The sequence below is a fragment of the Artibeus jamaicensis genome, unplaced genomic scaffold (assembly GCF_021234435.1).
Source record: "Artibeus jamaicensis isolate MK-2021 breed Jamaican fruit bat unplaced genomic scaffold, CSHL_Jam_final contig_3174, whole genome shotgun sequence".
NCBI classification, from domain to species: Eukaryota; Metazoa; Chordata; class Mammalia; order Chiroptera; family Phyllostomidae; genus Artibeus; species Artibeus jamaicensis.
This window is the reverse complement of record NW_026521738.1, coordinates 3,395,076-3,416,709: the sequence shown is the minus strand read 5'-3', so window position 1 is coordinate 3,416,709 and position 21,634 is coordinate 3,395,076. Positions and strand designations below refer to the sequence as shown.

The following is a 21,634-nucleotide window of genomic DNA, read 5'->3' as shown; positions in this document are numbered from 1 at the left end:
TGATGCCCCAGAGATGAGCACTGGTGGTCCTGCTTACTTTGCTACCCTCAACAAATATAATACATTAGTCCAAGAGAAACCACCTGATCCAATGGGGCATAAAGAAATCTTTCCTAGGATTTTTTAAACCAGGAATGAGAAAAGTGATGGATGCTGACAAAACTCAAATGTTGTTGATAGCAATATTATTACTTGAGTAAGAAAGAACAAACACTGAAACAAAACATGACCAGCATATAAGAGGTAAGCAGGGCTGAAAGGTAAATACAGTGTTGAAGACATTCACTACTCAGTTTCAACTGTGCCTGAAGCATACCTGCATTCCTGCCCTCCCCACCATTTGGTTGCTCACTTCTTTCATGCAGCATATGAGCCAAAAAAAAATTCCCATCTGCCAAAAATAGATTTCCAAAATCTTCAATTTAGTATACCTAAACTATCTCACAAAATGCCTAAAATGCCAAATGCCTTAAAGTCTTTACAAAGTACAAAAGAACATATATAGTATCTTACTTTTATATGTAAAAAATGAAAAAAATAAACAAATATCTGTTTATGATTATAAAAAGAAACATAGGTAGGATAACACAGAAAACAATGAAGCTGGTTACCTGCAAGGGTGTCCAACCTTTTGGCATCTCTGGGTGACACTGGAAGAAGAGGAGTTGTCTTGGGCTACACATTAAATACACAAAACTAACAAAAACAAAAAAAACCCTCATAATGTTCAAGTAAATTTACAAATTTGCATTGGGCTGCATACGGCCAGCAGGTTGGACAACCCTGCAGAAATTAATAGTCTTAAAAGGAAATGGTAATGTTGCATAAAGTTCATCTTATTACATAGTTCTGACTTTTAGAAGCATGTTAACAATCTACATCTCTAAAACAAAGATGGGAAAAAATATAAAATTAAAAGTAAATTGACTCAATCATTTTCCAAATGTATACTATAACCCACTGAAGGGGGAAAAAGAAAAGCAATGCAAGTTAGTTATGAACCCACTATTTGATTTATATACCCTCAGTTTTCGGATAGCTAGAAAAAAAGAACTACAAATAAATTCTTATTCTTTTTAGTAGTTTCTTTTGGGGGGTTCACTTTTTTTGTAGCAAATTGGGTAAAGTAAAAGCAAGTAAGTGTTTTGATAGTGCTGGGAGCCACGGTTCTCACTGTGGAAGACAAAACTACAAATACAAAATGGAAGAAAGAAAGAACTGGAGAGTAATAAATTATAAACCACTGAAAAAACCAGGAGTCTATAACTACATACCCATAAAACAATGTAAATGTAGAGGGACTGCTTAGGTGGAGAATCATTATTTTTGTAACCATCTTATGAAAGACTGGTTCAGGCAAGAATCATTTGTGCATGTTAAATCCTAAAATGTCTCTCTACAGGCCAGTTAGTTGAAGGAGTGGTGTGGGGAAACCAAACATTTTGACCAAATATGTAACCAAACAGATCATCCATGAAGGGCAGATGTACACCATGCACCTCCAAATCTGATACAGTGGGGACAAAGCATCACTTAGATGATTTTTCTGGCCAAGCATTCATAATCTGAATCAAATTAAGAGAAAACATCAGAAAAATCCAAAATGAAAAATGTTCTATTTTTTTAAAAAGTAGATTGTATTCTTCAAAAACGTCAATTTCACAAAGATAAAGAAGGTTTTGGAACTGTTCTAGAATACAGAAGACTGAAGAGACATGACAACTAAATGCCATTATCTAATCCTAGACTGATCCTGTACTAAGGAAAAGGGGTGGGACAGAACATTATTGGGTCAATGGACAAAATCAGAATATGGTAATCAAAGATTTTTATCAATGTTAAATGTACTGAGTTGGTAACTATACTGTGACTATGAAAGAAAATATCCTAGTCTTATAAAATAAACAAGAGTAAAGGAGCATGTAATGTAGGCAACTTATGCTCAAATAGTTTGGAGGTGGGGGGAATAGTTGTGCGGGAAGGTGGGTAGGAGGAGGACAGAGAAGAAACAGGAAGAGACAAGGAATTCCTGTCGGCCAAGGCTTTACTCATTCAAAAGTACTTAATGACTCAAAGTATGTCCAACACTGGAATATCTGAGTTATACATTATATACTAAGTCAAAAAAGAACTGGACTGTAAGCAAGTATGGCAAAAGGCAGAAAACCGGCAACATGGTAAAGAACATCAGCCCTAAGCAAATGCCTGGATTTGGCCCTTCTTTTTCTGCATCATGCTCACTTCCTAACTACTACAGGCTGTTAGTCAGCCCATTATGCAATGTGTAATAATCTAATCTTTGGGGAAATTTCCACTGATCTCAAGACACCCACCCTGTAGGAGGGTTGCCACTAAATGACTTCATGCAAAATTGGTTAACTCCCATAAATATTTAACACTAATGTAGCATAGTGGTTTTTAAGAACTTGACCCTAGATTTAGTGTTTTAATTCTAGCCCTGCTGCTTGCTGAAAATGTCACCCCACACAAGCTAGTTAGCCCCAGACCCAGTTTGATCATGTGAAAATAGCAATAAAAACAACACCCGCTTAAGAATGTTGTATGAAAATAATTAAAATTATACCTCCTGACATGCCACAGGTGCTAAAAAAAGGTTAGACAATAGAAAATATGGTATTTAAGAAGTAGGTAGGTATTTGCTCCTTTTATTGACTTGGATAATTTCTGAAATTTTCAACATGGTAGTAGAAACATATTAATACATGTATACATGTGTGTAGTATATGAAATACACTGGGCACATTTGACCACCGACTAAATATATAATATTAAGGAATTATTATTTTAGGTGTGTCAAGCATGTTTTCCTCTAAATGTTTAGAAGGAAACTTTTAAACTATAAATTGATGAATGATATGGGATTTGCTTTAAAAAAATAGGATGGAAGTTAGAGACAAGATTGATCATTAGCTTGTAACTGTTAAAGTTGGTGATAAATACATGGGTAGTGAATCACTGTATTATATTCTCTGCTTTTGTATTATGTTTAAAAATAAAATGTTTTTTACAGAAGTAAAGAAATTCAAAACAGCAACATTTGCTCATTAGCAGGAACAACAGGGGGATTAGTTTAAAATTTAATAAAATGAAGACTGCAGAAAAAAGTATAAAAACTTTAAAAAGACTGGAACAATACAAACATTTTAGTGTTCAAGGGATTCAAAAGTTGAAACACAACCTAAAATGTAAGTACCCCAATGTAAACACTAAGAAAACATCAAAATGTGAACCTTAAAATTTTTTCTTTTAAAGCAAAACCTTTCTCATAAAAAAAAAAAAAAAAAAAAAAAAACCAACTCACCCAAAAAAGGGAGAGAGGGAGAAAGGAGGAAAAAAAAAAAAGGTAGAGGGGGGTAGGGGCGGTGGGGAGAAGATAAAAGAGAATGAGAAAAACATCAATGTGAGAAACATTAACTGCCCACCTCTGGAATATGCCCCAATGGGGCATGAAAACCATAACCTAGGTATGTGTCTTGACCAGGGATCAAACCAACAACCTTCTGGGTATACAAGGATGATCCAACCAACTGAGCCACCTGGCAAGGCAAGACCCTCACTGATCATTAGAGCTATGTTTTATTTTTATACTTCACCTTTTCCTTATCCTCTTCCTTTTTGTTACTCTTTTTATCTTCCATTTATCTATTTTCCTTTCATTTTAATTTTCAATCACAAATAGACTACAGTAAATAAAGTTGGAGCAATGAAATAATCGGTAAAGATGGATACAATGGGGGCTTACTAGCATTCCACAAATATAATTAGTTTCAGTTTTAGAGCATCTCTTAACCACATTTCAACACTCAACACCTCCTGTTTCTACACAAAACAACCCAAATTATGTTACTGGGTACCTACATTGGAAATACTGTTTCTTAGTATGTACAGCATTTTATTAAGGTTTTGGAAAGATTTATCCAAACCTTGACCAGTAAATATCAAGCTATAGTAGAATCTGGGCTCCAAAAGTCAGTCTGTCCTACATGCTCTTATTTACTTATCCTGGCTCTGATTAACTACCAGCTGAGTTCATTCACTGTATCTGTGAGCATCTAACACCAGGCACTGTGACAGATAACAAAAGTGAATGTAATCATATAAATAAATGGTTATAATATGTTCTGATAAGTGCTACAAGACAGGCATATACAAAGTTTATAGATGCACAAAATTCTTAATGAAATATTAATCTTTCAGCTCCAAAACTTTTATCAATTTAATCTAAATTCCTTTAAGCCCCTTCTTTTTCATTATAAGATAGTATCCACCGGTTGTAATAAAAGTAACAGCTGATATTTATTAAGCACCTAATATGTGTCACAGCCTAGGAGCATTCCACATATTGTACCACTCAATCCTCACAACATTCCCAAGCAGGTATTACCACCATTTTACAGATAAGAAAATACAAGTTCAGAAAGACTAAAATAACTTACCCCAAACCTCACACATACAGTAAGAGGGAAAAACAAGGATTTGAGTCCAGATCTTCTGATTCCAAAGCCTTTTCTCTTTCCACTAAACTATTTCCCTCATTTTCTTTCACTACATGAAAACAAAATTTCCAGAAATCACCTTCTTGAAAGCACCCAAGAGAAAAATCTTTGAGAGCCATGAAATAGAAAGTAATCACTAACCAGAGAAGCATTTTTTAAACCATAACATCTGCTATATACACCCTCCATAATGAAAGACTACACACCAGAGATTACAAAACTAAAATACAACACACTCAAGGTAACAAACGTGTTGTGACATAAATTAACTAATAAAATGAGTGAGATTCTAATAAAATAAAAATAAAAAATGAAATTTTTGTGATTTCTTTCAACTGTTTTATCTTTAGCCTTATTTGCTTCAATACAACCAAGAAGGGAATGAATGCCCAGCATAGTTTAGTGTATTAACATATTGAGTCCACATAACAATTTAAAAATGCCTATTATAGTGTATGCTAATACAAAATAAAGTGTAGTGAAACGCTGTCGAATTTTTTAAATACCTAACATCAACAAAATTTAGTTATGTGTGCTAAAATAATAAAAATTATGAGTTTATTTTTATGTATAAATTTCATTAAATTCAAATTTTCTGTAAATCATTTTCCAGGTTATCAATTTTAACTGCAAATATGAACCAGCAAGTATCCCTGAAAAATAACGCTACATAAAATAAAGAAAAAAAAAAAGACAAATTTTTGTGCATAATTCCGAATCTCATTAGCAAAAGAATTTGAATGAACATAAGATCTTGTAAACAAGTTTTTCTTCAGAACTCCTTCAGATTAACCAGTATTTCCCCCCAAATTTCGCCTAAAAGTAAAGTTGAAGATTAACAAAAATTAGCTCGAGGCACCCTTCATTATCTAGTTCCGCTAGTTCCAATCCAATGGATCTTGCAGGAATATGTCTCCTTCATTCGCATTTACCACAAACAATATGAGATCTGAGTCAAACGACCTCAAGGATTCGTATTTGTGGTATACATCCTCCCATCTTTAACAGAACGGGGCCCGGGCTAGGAACCAGACCGAAACACATCACTAACAATCCGTATCCAAGACCCCCCTGAGAGGCTGGGAAATAAAACATCAGGGCCATTTGTCAGCCCTCCATGTCCCTCACTGAGTAGACAATTTCTTGCATACTTGCACAAGGCAGGCGGAAGAAACCCGGATCAGCAAAAGCCGCTGAACCTTGGCATTCCCCCTTCATCGCGAGTCCCCCAGCCCCAAACACGCTCTCCTCGTTTCTTGCACAACGTCGCTAACCACAGGGCTCAGCTCAAACTCCACCGCCTCTCTTCAATGCCCAATGGAAACGGTTAATCCTCCGCCGGAGCTCCCTCGCCACCGCTGGCTCTGGCTGTCAGGCCTGGCGCGGTACAGAAAGGCCCGGCGCCTATGGGGAAGGGGCCGCCGATTCCTTTGCCAAAGGTGTTTCTTGTTTCTCGGCCCAGTGCAACGGCGTCAGGCGACTCTTTCGGAAGCACGGTCCCAGCACGGGTGCCCGACCCGGCCCTCCCGGGCGGTGAGATGAGCCGACGAGATAGCAGAGAAGCTAAGCTTCCCTTCCCATCCTGGGGGTCCCCCGACCTCCTCCCGCCCCCGCCGTCTGCCAGCCGCCATTTTGTGCGCAGCCGCTGCGACACAGATACAATAGTCGGCCCGGATCTCCTACGAAAGGCTCAGAACCCCAACGCCATGGGCTCCCGCCTTCCAGCCCCCTACTCCCCACGAAGCCGCGGTCCTACCTATGCCTACCGGACTAACAGCCGGATCCCATTTGCGCCCCACACAGTTTTGCGTCCAGCCTCCAGTCCGACACCGAAGAAGCCACCTCCTCCAGTGAACTGCACGCATGCTCAATTGAGCCTGTGCGTTTTCTCCTCAGCTCCCGGCGCCTGCGTACCACCCGCACCGGGCTCGCCCGGGGGCACGGAAAAAGGGGCCAGAGAAGCTTGGTTCCGGAAGGGGTCGCTCTCGCACCTACTCGGGCATCTTGGAAAACTCGAGCACCAGGCAAGGTAGTATCAATACCTGTCATATTTAAATCTTGTGCATAGCTAACCTGTGTTGTCTCACCTCTTCCGTGAAGTCTTCCCCGATCATTTCTGCCTTCACTAGTACATTAAATTAGGTAATATTCATCTGGCACTTGATATCATAATGCTTTGCATGGTTAAGATTTTACCTACCTTTATCCTCTCGTCTTGCACTTTTCCCAATCCCTACAGCAGTCACGTAGGGATATATATATATATGGATATATGTCTATGTCTATACATTACATGTGATATAAGATAGATATATGTCTATGACATATGTGATATATGACATATACATTATATCATAGCGACTCAAAATGTCAGGAAGTGAGAATTGAATTAAAACGTTGAACTGGTCCTGGCCGGATGGATACTCAGCTGATTAGTGTTGTCCCAATAAGCCAAGGTTGCGGTTTGATGCTGGGGAGGGCACACAGAAGAGCCAACCAGTGAACGCATGAAAAGTGGAACAACAAAATCTCTTTCTCGAATCAATGAATTAAAAAAAAACATAATGAGTTAAAAGCTTAACACCCCAAATCCTTTCATATACCATTTCATAATGAAAACGTGTGGTATTTTCAACCCTCATTTTACCAAATTCCTTACTTTGAGAGAACTTGAGTAGCTTCTCAAGGTCACTCTACTTACTACAACATAAAAACTCAATCACTGGGGAAAATCTGGGAGAGCTCACACGTCCTGCCTTACTGATATCAAAGAAACCATATCACCTACCCTGAGTCCAATGCATCAGTTTTATCTAGCACCCAAGCTGATATATTTGTTTTATTCACATTAGAAAAGTCAGGAAGAAAAAAGTCTTTTATAAAATGTCTCATCAAATTTTCATTTCAAACTAAAAACCCTGCCTAAGTCAACAAGCCAAACAAGAAAGAAATGACCAACGAGCTCTCCCCAAACTCCAAATAACCAATGTTAAAGTGTGATGCGTTTCCCTCCATACATTATAGTCATGCATATATACACAAAAGTTATCTGCATGTATTGGGAAATATTCTTTATTCTTTTGCCCAAAATTTACATATTAGCCAGGCATTTTCCTACGTAAGCTATATATAATCCTCTCTTTTAAAATTATGGCATAATATTCATAGTATGGCTCCATCATGAATTATTCAACCTGTTATTAAACACTGAAGTTGTTTTGAGTATTTTTTATACTGCAAACATTGCTATATACAAATAGCCTTATGAACTGATATTTTTATTTGTTAAGGCTAGAATCCCAGTAGTTAGACTGTTTGCTAGAAGACATATATATGTATATAATTTTAATAGATATTGTTAGTATACTTTCCAAAGAGTTTATACTGTACTAATTCCCACTTCCATTATACACATAGGAAAATGACCATTTCTCCACAACCTCACTTTTTTCTCTGAAATCTGAAACAACTTAAATATCATTGGACTTGTCAGTTCTTTAGTTTGGTAGAATCCACCTCTGAAACATCTCTTCTGGTGCTTTTTCTAGGGGCTGCTCTTGAACAACTTTGTCTAGATATTTTATGATATCTAATTTGATTAGAATTTCTTTCTCCTCCACAATCATTTTTGTAATTTATATTCTTCTTAAAAAGCATTCACATCATCTAGGTTTTCAAATTCATTTCCCTAGAGTTAGGTACAGTAACCTCTTAAATTACTTTCATTTATGTTGCCCCCTTACAAAGTTTTCTTTATTTCTATGGCACTTATCACCTTCTCTTTTTTAGCATTTTTTAAATTTTAATTATTGTTCAAGTATAGTATTCTGTCTTTTACTCCCATACTTATCACCTTCTAACATGCTATATAATTTATTTCATATTGTTTCTTATCTATATCTCTCCACTAGAACATGAGTTCTCAGATATCTTTGTTTTCTTCACTGCTTTATTTCCAATATCTAGAATGATTTTTGGCACACAGTAAAAATTCAGCGTTTATTTAATGAATGAATGAATGAACCCAATGGATAAAAAATTTTGTGTGTTCATGTGTTATTGAGCATCCTTTTACTCTTTTTTCTGAGCATCCTTTCAGATCTACTAGCCATGTGCATTTCCTCTTTAAAAAACCCCTTTTAATATTCCTTGCTCATATTTCTAAGGAGCTGGTTGTCTCTTTTTTTAATCAGGAGATAGTTCTTAGTATATAGGAAAATTAACTTTTTGTCAAATATGTTGACAAAAAGCAATTGATTTCTTCCATTAATATTTTGTCTCTATCTTTTGTTATGATAAAATTTAAATACAATCAAATGTAATCAATCTTTTTCTGACTTCTGAGTGTTCTTTTTGGCTAAGAAACCTTGCCCCACCCCCAGAAGCAAACATACCCAGAAATTATACAAAAATTATCCTAAGCTTTTTAAATTTTTGTTTGCAACTTCACAATTTTCTTTTTATAGTTAGATGTTTAATTAATCTACAATTTATCATTTTTGTTATCTGAAATAGAGTTCTACCTTTATTTTCTGAATGGATTCAGAAAAGAAGAAGTTAAGAGTACACAGTTAACCCTAGAGCAACAACTAAGAAAATAATATTTAAAAAATCAATATGTGGGGGAAAATTATTAAAAGAACTAAGATGATACACTACAAAAGTATTCACAAAGCAAAAGAAAACCATACAGGATGAACTAAGGGGAAAGTCATGGGGTGAACATAAAATGAAAAGTAAAATGACAGACCTATCAATAACACTAAATGCGAATAGGTTAAAGTATCTAATCAAAAGGCAGAGATTTTCAGGTTCAATGAAAATATAAAAACATACATCCAACTGTATTCTACAGGACACATACTTTAGACTCTGAGATACAAACAGGTTGATAGTAGAAGGCTGGAATGACATTTTATACTCTCTGTTATAAATTCCTTCCTGTACAAAGAGTGAAATTCATACCTCAGTAGAGAAGACCTTGGTCTTTCTTAGGCCTTACATATTTTTCCTTGGGAGATGATCCCTTTTAAACCATTAAGCAATAGATTGGGCCAGAAAATTCCTCTCTTCTTCTCTTCTAATTCTTTATAAACTACACCTTTATAGGCAACAGCCATGTTCTTCTACCCTGCTTATACTTCCAACACACATCTTGACTCTTTCAAAAGACCTGAAGTAAATAAACTATTTAAAAATACACTTGAAGTAGCTATACCAATATTAGACAAGACTGACTTTGTAGCAACTCGGTGTCAATAATATACACAAAAATCAAGAGTAAGAGAAGAACCCCTGAAAAGCAAACATCAGGGTAAATATAATATCCTATTCTTATCCACTGTAGTTCCTTAAACACATTTGATGTATGGACACAAAGTTACTGTCTTCTGGGAATTCTGACATACTTAGATGTATATGAGTCAGCTATATCATCATATAGAGGGAAGAAAAATTGACCTACACGTGGCATGCTGCTGGAATGCCTACATTCCAGTTAAAGGGGTAAAATACTAATTGTAAGTAGACTCTAAACAGCTTAGTATGTATTTTTTTAATTCCTAGAAAAAAATTGTAAAAAGAGAAATAGACACTATACAAACTGATATACTCAAAATCACACTAAAAAATTGGAAAAAAATACTAACAATGTTCAAATATTTCAAAAGGTAAAAAAGTAAAACAAAAGTCAAAAATAGAGGGGAAAATAAAATAATAAAATAATATTCCTAAATCCAAACATATTAATACTTACATTAAATATAAATGGTCTAATCAAACCAACTAAAGGCACAGGTTATCAAAACAGATAAAACGCAGCTCTCCCTGCCACTGTTTATCCACAAGGAATGTGTTCCAAGATCCCAGTGGATGCCTGACACCAGAGACAGTACTGAAACCTATATACACTGTGTTTTCCTATACGTACATACCTATGATAAAATATAACTTATAAATTAGACCAATAAGATTAACAACAGTAACACAATAAAATAGAACAATTATAGCAATGTACTGTAATAAAAATTATGTGAAGATGGTTTTTCATTCAAAATATCTGATTGTACTCTACTTCCTTCTTCTGATGATATGACACGATCAATGTACATGAAGAGATAAAGTGAGGTAAAAACATAGGCCCTGTGACTAACATTAGGCTACTGTGAGGGTCACTGAACACAAGCACTGTAATTCCACGAAGGTTGATTTGATTTCAGAGACAGCTACTAAGTAACTAACTGGAGACAGCAAGGATATACTTGACAGAGGACTGTTTCATGCCCCAAGAGGGAGAGATGGATGGCACAAGACTTCATCACACTACCAGAACTCTGCTCAGTTTAAAACTTATTACTTGTTTAGTTCTGGAATTTTCCATTTAATAGTTTTGGATCATGGTTGACTGTAGCTAACTGAAACTGTGGAAAGCAAAACAGCAGATAAGGGGGGACTACTATATACGTTGTCTAAAAAGGATTTACTTCCAATATAATGACATAGGTAAGTTAAGAATAAAAGAATACAAAGATATACCACATAAAGGACAATTGAGGAAAGCAAAGTGGCTGTACTAATATTGAACAAAGAAAATTAAAATTCAAAAAAAGAAGGACATTTCATATTATTATAAGGGTCTAGTCATCAAGAAGACATAAAAACCCTATATGTGGATGCACCTAAGAGAGCTTAAAAATACATGAAGCCTTACAGCTGAAGACTTCAAAACTCCTTTCTCAGCAATAGATAAAATTAGTGTACAGTTGCCCTGGCTGATGGGGCTCAATGGACTGAGTGCCAGCCTGTGAACCAAAGGGTTGCTGGTTTGGTTCGCAGTCAGGGCACATCCCTGGGTTGCAGGCCAGATCCCCAGTTGGAGGTACACAAGAGGCAACCACACATTGATATTCTCTCCCTCTCTTTCTTCCTCTCTTCTCCTCTCTCTAGAAATAAGTAAATAAAATCTTGTATAAAATAGAAACATGGCCTACTGCCTTATTTTTTAAAAATTGCAGACAGAAAAACAGCAAAAATAAAGAAGAACTGAATAACATTATTAACCAACTGGATCTAATTGTCATTTATAGAATATGGTATAAAAACAACAACACAAGAATGTAGATGCTTCTCAGGTGCATGAGGAACATTCACAAGATAGGCCATATCCTTGATCATAAAACAAGTTAACAAAGGGAAAATAATTAAAATCCCACTAAGAATGTTCTCAGATCATAATGGAGTTAAACTAGAAATCAATAACAGAAAGGTAACAAAATCTCCAAATATTGGGAAATTAAAGCATATACTTCTAAGAAATCCACAAGTCTAAGAAAATGTCTCAAAAGAAATATAATATATTTTGAACAGAATGAAAATAAAAATACATCCTATCAAAATTCAAAGGGAATTTTTTAGCATTAAGAGCTTATATTAGAAGAAGAAAGGTATCAGAATCAGTAATCTAATAATCTTCCTCCATAAGAAACTAAAAAAAAGAAAAACAAAATAAATCCAAAACAAACAGGGGTGTCCTACCTTTTGGCACCTCTGGACCGCACTGGAAAAACAAGAGTTGTCTTGGGCCACGCATTAAATCATTGTGACATGTTGCCCTGGCTGGTGTGGCTCAATGGATTGACTAGCCTGTGAACCAAAAGGTTGCTGGTTCAATTCCCAGTCAGGGCACATGCCTGCGTTGCAGGCCAGGTCACCAGTTAGGGGCGTGTGAGAGGCAACCAATCAATGTATCTCTCGAACATTGATGTTTCTCCTCTCTTTTTCTCCCTCCCTCCCCCCCCAAAAGTAATAAATAAAGTCATTTTTAAAAAAAAACATTGCGACACATAATCACAAAACAAAATCTCATAATGTTTTAAGTAAATTTACGATTTTGTGTTGGGCCTCATTCACAGCCATTCTGAAAGGAAGGAAATGATAAAAATAAGAGCAGAAATCAATGGAATAGAAAATGAGAAAACAATAGAACCATCAGTGAAAATCAGTGGTTCTTTAGGAAGATCAGTATAATTCATAAATCTCTAGTGAGATTGGCCAGAAAAAAAAGAATGAAATGATCAATATCAGATATGAAAGAGGTGACATGAGACAAATATTGAAAGGAATAAATAAAGGAACATCACAAGCAATTTTATGTCAATAAATTCTATAATTTTCATGAAAGAGACCAATTCTTTGAAAATGTGAACTACCAAAACTAACCCAATATGGAATGGGTGACATAATAGTCTTGTAACTGTCAAATAAATTGAATTTGTAGTTAAAAAGATTTTAAGAAAAAAATCTCCACCCCCAGATAGTTACAGGGGATACCCATCATTGAAAAGAAAAAAATAACATTAATTCTACCCAATCTCTTCTAGAAAATACAAGATGAAGGCATACTCTCAAATGAATTACAAATTTAAATGTAGAGCATAAAACAGTAATTTTTTAGAAGAAAATATAGTGGAAAGTCTTCATGACCGGAGGATAAATGAATAAGAATTCATGACATGGAAGACATGATACCAAAACCATAATCTAAAAAGAGAAAAAAATTGATTAATTGAATTTTTCCAAAATAAAGTTTTGTTCTTTGAAAGACACCCTTAAGAAGATAAAAAGACAAGCTACTGACAGGGAGAAAATATGTGTGAATCACATATTTGACAAAGGACTTGTACCAAGAATATAGAAAAAGAACTCTTAAAACTAAACAATAAGAAAACAATCCAATTAAAATGTAAACAAAGGATTTGAACAGACATTCACTAAAAAGGACATGAAAAAATGTTCAACATCATTAGCGATTAGGGAATGCAAATTAAAACCACAGTGAGCCCTGGCTGGTGTAGCTCAGTGTATTGAGCACAGGCTGCGAACCAGAGGGTCGCAAGTTTGATTCTGGGGCGGGGCATATGCCTGGGTTGCAGGCCAGGTCCCCAGTGGGTCCACGTGAGAGGCAACCACACACTGATGTTTCTCTCTCTCTTTCTCTCTCCCTTCCCCTCTCTCTAAAAATAAATAAATAAAAAATTTAAATCCACAGTGAGATATTATCACACACATAGGAATGGCTAAAACTTGACAATACCGAGTGCTTATAGGAAATCGAGCATACAGCACTCTTAAACATTGCTGGCGGGAATGCAAACTAGAAGGCACTCTAGAAAATGGTTTGGCATTTCCTTATAAGGTTAAACAGACATTTATTGTAAGTCTTCCCGTATATGTGGTTTAACTTTCCATGGTTTTACTTACCCATAGTTAACCCTGGTCCAAAAATATTAAATTTAAAAAATTCCAGAAATAAACAATTGATGAGGGTTACATTGGATGCCATTCTGAGTAGCATGATGAAATGCCATCCTGGACTGTTCTGCCTGTGATGTGAAACATCCCTTTGTATAGTGCATCCATCTGTACATGCTGCTGGCCACTTGGTCAGTTAGTAGCTATTGGTTATTCGATCGACTGTCGTGGTATCACAGTGCTTGTGTCCCATTTTCTGTTATTTTACTTAATAATGGCCCCAGGGTGCAGGAATAGGGATGCTGGCAATTCGAATATGCCAAAGAGAAGCCATTATATGATTTCTACAGTATAAAAAGATACTTTGAGAGAGACATTGACAAAATTCATATTACTTTTAATACAGTATGTTGTTATAATTGTTTTATTAGTTATTTTATTGATAATTTCTTACTGTGCCTTATTTATAAATTAAACTTTATCACAGCTACATATGTGTAGGAAAAACATAGTATATGCAAGGGAGGACCCCAAAATGCTGCAATTTATTTATTAAAAACTATGTATTTTTTTACATGTTTAAACTTCAGTCACCTTCACCCAAAGCAGCTGAACAAAGATAGATACTAACAAGCAGGTTCTAGAAGAATAAATGCAAATAGTCTGTAAAGAAAAGATGTTCAAATTTATTAGTCATCAAAGGATTGTGAATTGAAACAGCATCAAATATTGTTCACTTACCAGACTGGCAAAAATGAGAAAGACTGACAGCATTATTGGTGGTGAGTATGTGCAGGACTACGCAGTCTCATATGCTGGTGAGTATGTAAACTAGTAGAGCCTTTTTTAGAGGGCATTCTGATGGCATCTGAAAGAATATGCAGATATCCTTGAAACCAGACAGTATAATTCATTTATGCAAGTCCAATACATAGTACCTGGTATATAAGAAATTGATATGTTTTCATCCTACTAAAAGAATGAAAGAAGATGGCATATAGAGTGGATACATATTAGTGAAAGTTGAATTTATCAGGCGAGGTTTCCTGGAAGAGAGGAAAGTTTGACATGAACTTTCAAGGATGTCTAAGGTTTTCATCAGTGAAGAAAAAGAGAAAAAGTTCTCTAGGACAAGGGAGAGCTGAAACATAATATGGCTCAACGAACAATATGATAAATGGGCATCAGACAGGCTTCAATGAAAGAGAAAAGTAGGAAGTTGCTGAGCAAGAAATGAAAACTTCACATGTTGAGGTCTACGTCCTCCTTTAGGGCCCAAATTAGATTCCATCTCACCTAAGAAACAGCCCCTTCCCATACCCAGAATTAATTGTTAGTTCCACTGCACTTCCACAGCCCCTGACAGAAACCATTTTTTAGTGGTGCTCAAGCTTTATTATGCAGCATAATCACCTGATTGATGGGTTTATTAAGACACATTGCTGGCCCCACCCCCAGAGTATCCATTTCAGTAAGGCTGGGAACCACAATTTGTGATTTACTACTCTAGTAAAACTGCCTCCTTTGAATTACTAAAATTCTACTATAGTGAGCAGCTGTTATTTTTGTCTTTCCAGCATTCATCTTCCCTTCTTCTAGTAACTAAGCTCTTGTCCAGAGGGGAACCACCTGTAAGTAGTTTAGGTATGGCTGATCTGTTTTTCCTGACCATAGTAGACACATGATCCAGACCTGACCAATCAAAATATTCCATTCCCATGGCCACAGTAATTGATTCAGGAATAGAATGTGGCCAAATAGAATCTTCCCTGGAATTTTTCTTCCAGAGTTATCAGTGATGATGTTCTCTTCTACCAAAATTGCTAAGCTCGATAAGCTATGAGTCTTGGGTTTCTGGTGAACCTCGTGACTACAACTGGAGAAAATCTGTTAGGGAGAAAAAGGAGGATATGGAAGACAACACTTGAGTCCTTATATCCAGCCATGCCCAAGGCCAGACTATTCCACAGCCTTTTCACTTCCAGGTATCAATAAATTCCCATTTTCCTTAAGCCAATTTGAGTCGTGTATTTATCACTTGAAAACCAGAGTCCCATATACTATGTAAACTGATAACAGAAAAGGGGTAAGGTGGCTATGATAGACTTTAAAATAGGTAATGTCTTGAGGACCCCTGGGAAGTAACCTCATTCTGTGGTTACAAAGGATCTGGTAAACTGCTGCAACTTGAAAGAATGACTTTGTGCCTATCAAATCTGAAGCTTAAAAAGGTTCTTAGAAACATTTTAGATGTGCTCTAGGTTGGTCCACTAAGAGAAAAGATTTTCCACTTCAGTGGAAAGCCCTTCCCTGCCTCTACTCCAAGACATCACTAAGGAAGTCTCTGTCCTCTATAGTTACTGGCAGGCCCCCTCACCACCACAAGAAGACAGTCTTAGGATAAAGCCTCCACTGAGAATAGCAAAGGAAGACAGGAATAAACCTGGGTCCATGATGATATAAAGGAGTCATTGATGATCTTTACCAATTTGAAGCCCACCTTACTTTTGGACTCTAGTTATGTAAGACAATAAATCTATTTGCTTGAATCCATTTTTTCTGTATCTCAAAGTAAAAAAAATATATTCAAAGTCACATACAGTAATTGGCTATTTCTGATATCTAATTCTTGCAAGAAAGAACAAGCTTCAGTCAAATAGGTCCATCAGAAAGCAAATAGGAAACCATCAAGCCTTGCCAAGAGATACCTTTATTGCCTACAGTTAGCAATCCCAAAATGGCTTTCTACAATAGGTTAGTCAAAATTTCTGTCAAGCTAAATGAAACACAATGAGAGATGTGATCAGGATCAGGGAAGACCCAAAGAACCTGGACAGCCTGAAGAATCAAGGTCCCTGCTGCCTCCTCCACCTACCTCAAACTACTCTAGTTGAGATAAAGGTAAATACCACAAGGATAATGAACCGGTCTCTGGAATGCAGACTGGCGATAAGGGAAAGATAAGCTGTGCTCCCTTACCTTAAAGATGCCCTAACACAGAGGCCAAGACAAGCAATTAAATTGAGTGAAGGAGCTTAACAGAGAAAGAGGTTCATCACCAAGGAAAAGAAATGAGCATTCACATTTAGTGTTGATGTGGATAGGATGTAGTTTTTCTGGAAGGCAATTTAGCTTAATAAAAACCTTTTAAATAATACATCTCTACCCTGCATATAGAAATACTATATTTAGGAATTGATCCTAGAGATGAAAACATAATTATGGGTATGTTTGTAACAGGGTGCAGCCAACAGGGGGCCCAAAATAGGTAATGGGATCCAGAACTCGGTGTCCAGGAAATTTTAGAAAAAATAATATATAGGATGTCCTCACCCCCACAAGTCTGAGCTGGGGGATGGGATGCACCGAGCAGGGCCATTGAGAGTTGTTTTGAATAGCAACACTTTTGCAGATAACCTCTAGAACAGTCATTTAACATATCTGTAACCTTTAACTGGTTTCATAGATATGTTAAATAGCTGTGGCCATACTTCAAGCCAGGGGGGATGGGAGTGACTTCAACCCCTGATGTAACAGGGAGGCAACTCCCCCTGGTTACAGAGCCTGCATAAGAGCTCATAGATGATTGGCTCTACACCACAGGGCTGCATCTGCCTGTACTTACTATGGCAGCCCAGTAAAGCTGGAAAAATACGGGAATGCTGGCAGCTGTGACCAATTGTGGGAGGAGTCGGAAGTGGTGCAGCAGGAGGTGATTGTCGCTGGGATTTAAATCCAGGTGTGGCAACCATGCGGGGTCTTTTTGGGACCTCGAGGCTCGGGCAGAGGAGAACCATAGACTTCTATTTCTTTTTCTGAGATAACAGTACCCCACACTGGGCAGAAGGGGAAGGAAGGACTGTGCATTTGTGGGTATTCTAAAGGACTTTGGGATCTCAGTGAAGACATTAAGTTATTACTCTTAAGCTTGTATAACTCTTTAAATAAATAATCCCTTTCCTTTTCACCAATCTCTGGCATTGAGAGACATCTTTCCCTGGCAGCAGGTATGGCAAAACTAGTACAGGGTGGGGGACCCCTGGAGCACAAGGTAGGTCCATTCAGTAATAGTATATCATTCATCCTCCACCCAGGTCTGTTCTGTAACACGTTCATGTAGTATTTATAGTGGCCATTCATTGGAAACAACTTGATTGTCCCCAAATTACCAAATTTATGTCTTTCATTTCACTTGTGTCTTCTACTATGCTAGGCATTATGCTAAGCACTAGAGATAGAACAGTACACATCATGTTAAGTGCAAAAATTGAGTGCTCGGAAACTTTTATATCAATTTGACAGCAATTTTATGTCTGTTAAATCTAATAAGAATACAAAGCTTTTATTTTTGTACAGCTTTGTTTTTCATTTCATTTTTACAAGTAATTTATTTTTATTGTATTTTATAAAGATACTGCTCTGTGACAGATTGGATATTTTTTTAAAGCTGGTCCTTCACCACAGATACTTTGTGAAGCAATGATATAGAAAATGTATAAGATGGGGGCCTGACTAGATGCAGGAAACCAGTTGCTCTGACCAAAGATCATAGCATAGGGTATCAAACTCATTTTCACCCGGGGCCACATCAGCGTCACGATTGTCTTCAAAAGGCTGAGTGTAATTTTAGGACTGTGTAAATGTAACTACTCCTTAACTAGTGGCAAGGAGCTCGGTGCTGCCGCTGGGTAGAAACAAGGTGCCGGGCCAGATAAACACAAGGTGAAGGGCTGGATTTGGCCTGTGGGCCCTGGGCTTGCCACCTGTGGCACAGACTAAGATGTTGGCTTTGAAGACACTAAGAAATAAAAAGACTTGAGATGTTTAGGAGAATAAAAATGGTATCATTTGGTAATGCAGTAGATATGGAGAAAAGTGAAGAATGTATCAGTGGTGATTCCTAAGTTTATGGCTTAGTCAGTGGAACAAGGTGATCTTACCATTCTCTTAGATACAAAATACTGAAAGATTGCCAGGGTAGGGGGGAGGGGTTTTAATTAGTTTTGTCTAGAATGGATGTGTAGAGTTTGAGGTATCTTTGACTCAAGTAGAAATGCTAAATAAGTACTTAGATGCCTGGGCTGGGACTCAGAAGAGGCTTATAAGTTAAGTTGTAAATTTGGAAGTCACTGGCACGTATCCAATAATTGGTGCTGTGAGCCATCAAAGAGATTACCTTGGGTGATAACACTGAGTGAGAAGAGCTGGGCAAGGCCAAGTGTTAAGGATAGATACTATTTAATGAGTATAATAAAAGAATGAGCTCTTTGGTCTTGGCCGCAGAAGCAAGATACTACAGCACAGTAAGATGTGCATACTATGCCTTGGGTGTGGCTCCAAGGCCTACCACTTTCAGAAGTCCACCTGTGGCCCCTGGCTGGTGTGGCTCAGCAGACTGAGCACCAGCCTGAAGGTTGCCAGTTTGATTATGCCTGGGTTGCAGGTGTCAGGGAGGCAACCAATAGATGTTTCTTTCAAATAAGGATGTTTCTCTCCCTCCCTCGCCCTCTCTCTAAAAATGAATAAATAAATTCTTAAAAAAAAAAGGAAGCCCACCTGCAAGAAGCACAACTACCACCAAGTGGAAGAGAAAGTACAACTGGAGTGCCAAGGCTAAATGAGAAAACACTACCGAGATTGGTTGCGTGAGGCACCTAAAAACTGCATACCTCGCATTCAGGTATGGTTTATGGAAGGAACACCTCCTACAGCCAACAGGGCAGCTGTTGCAGCCTCCAGTTCATCTCTAGGATTTCCATGACTGGCTCCACAATAAATGTTATGGTTTTTAAAAATAAAAATAAAATAAAAGAATGAGCTCACAGAAATAACTGAGGACAGATCACACATTCTTTTATATCCATAGAATATTATATTATTCAACAAATAAAATTTTTAAATTTTAAGATTAACTGCAAAAGTTTAAAGTGTCCATTGGAAAAAATATGTAATCACATATCCAAAAGTATACCTGTATGAAATAAAAAGCCTGACATTAACAATGAGAGAGATTGAGGGGTTTCCTTCCTGCTTATTTTTATTTGTATGTCTATTTTCTAATTTTTTTATAATGACCACAGTTTTTTCCTTGTGCCAAAGAAAACTTTAAAAAAATTATGCATAAGTCAGGATACAGTTCTCAGGTTTAAAATTTTACCTGAAACCCAGAACATAATGGGTTGGCCAAAAAGTCCATTACATTTTTTCTGTACAATGGCTCTAGTAGTGTTTAGTTGCTTTTAACTTCATTCCAAACAATATTGTTGGGTTGTATATTGTGACAGCTGCCATATCAGCATGCATTTAAAAAAAACTTATCAAAATTGGTGAATTTTTGTGCAGCCATTTTAATATTGAGATGGAAGAAGATATGCAACATTTTTGGCATATTATGCTTTATTACTTCAGGAAAGGTAAAAACACAACTGACATGCAAAAAAAAATCTGTGCAGTGTATGGAGAAGGTTCTGTGACTGACTGAACATGTCAAAAGTAGTTTGTGAAATTTCTTGGTACTATTGATATTTTGGCCAAATAATTCCTTGCTGTGGGGCTGTCGCAGATTGCAAGATGTTTAGCAGCACCCCTGGCCTCTGCCCACTAGAAACCAATAGTGGGAGATAGCTGACATACTCAAAATACCCAAATTAATAAAGTAATTGGTGAAAATGTAAAATGTGTCTTTTATTTTATGGAAAAAACTAAACAGGCTTTTTGGCCAATCCAATATATCAAATAAGAGACCCCCAATTTTGACTAAAGATTGCCAAAGTCACATAAGGATTCTTTTAAAATACAATCTCTCAGGCATATTAAATTTGTATTTCTTTTCTGGTTATGAATCTATCACAACTACATACTAATACCATGGAAAGAAATAACTTGCAAAAATTTCACAAAATCAAAAAGTACGAAAACATTATTAAAGAGGAAATGTATCTAGGAAAGTATTTGAAAGTCCTATTACAAAAGACTAGTTCCCTTATATAACACTTATAAATCAGTAAGAAAAAAGTAACTCAATAGTAAAATGGCCAAAGGATATGACGAAGAAATGTAAAAAGCATATGAAAAGATGCTCAAGTTCACTTATAAGAAAATGTAAGTTGAAATTACATGAAGATACCTCCCTTATCATATAAGCATAGATTCAAAAACATGACTATGTTGGTTAGAGTGTGAGTAATCAGCATGCCCATGTATTTCTATTTGGAGTGTACATTGTTGTGATCTCTATAAAAGGCAATCTGGCAATATCTACCAAAATTTCAGAAGCATATGTTCTTTGAAACAGCATTTCCACTACTAGGAATTTATCCAGCAGATATACTCATAATTGTACTAACATCTAAGGCTGTTCATTGAGCACTATTATTGCAAAACATTGAAAACATCCTAAATGTTCACTGAGAAAAAAATTAGTTAAACTATGGTACATACATCCAATAAAAATACTACAAAGTTATAGAAATGAGCAAGGAATCTCTTTGTATAATGATCAGGAATGGTCACTGAACTATATTAAGTGAAAATAAAGGGCAGAACACTGTGTACAGTAGGTGACTGGAGTATACCTTTTGTTAAAGAGAGAATTACAGAACCAAAATGGCGTTACCTGTGCTAAAAGCCCATGATATCAAACCTAGACTTAATACCTCAACTAATTACAATTTTGGTCTTCCCTAAAAATGTAATGTTAATCAACCCATCTGGAATTTTCTGGTAAAGCGTCAGTAAAATAATGTAGCATGTGGGCTCTCATCCACTTCTCCCCCTTCTAAGGTAGAAGAAGCAATCTGCAAAGTAAAACTTTTGCTATTCCCTTTGCCTTAAAAGATGTCCTGGACTAAAAATAACCCTTTTTCTTC

At 36.6% G+C, this 21,634-nt stretch overlaps 1 protein-coding gene across 1 annotated transcript in view; it reads right to left on the bottom strand.

Annotated features, from left to right (window-relative positions):
• The window catches only part of ZNF638 (zinc finger protein 638), an 81,102-nt gene extending 74,723 nt beyond the window's left edge, over positions 1-6,379 (bottom strand). The window contains exon 1 of the mRNA XM_037127228.2: positions 6,284-6,379. The gene's annotated coding sequence lies outside the window, so the exon portion shown is untranslated. The remainder of the gene's footprint in view (positions 1-6,283) is intronic.
• Positions 6,380-21,634: the final 15,255 nt, after the last annotated feature.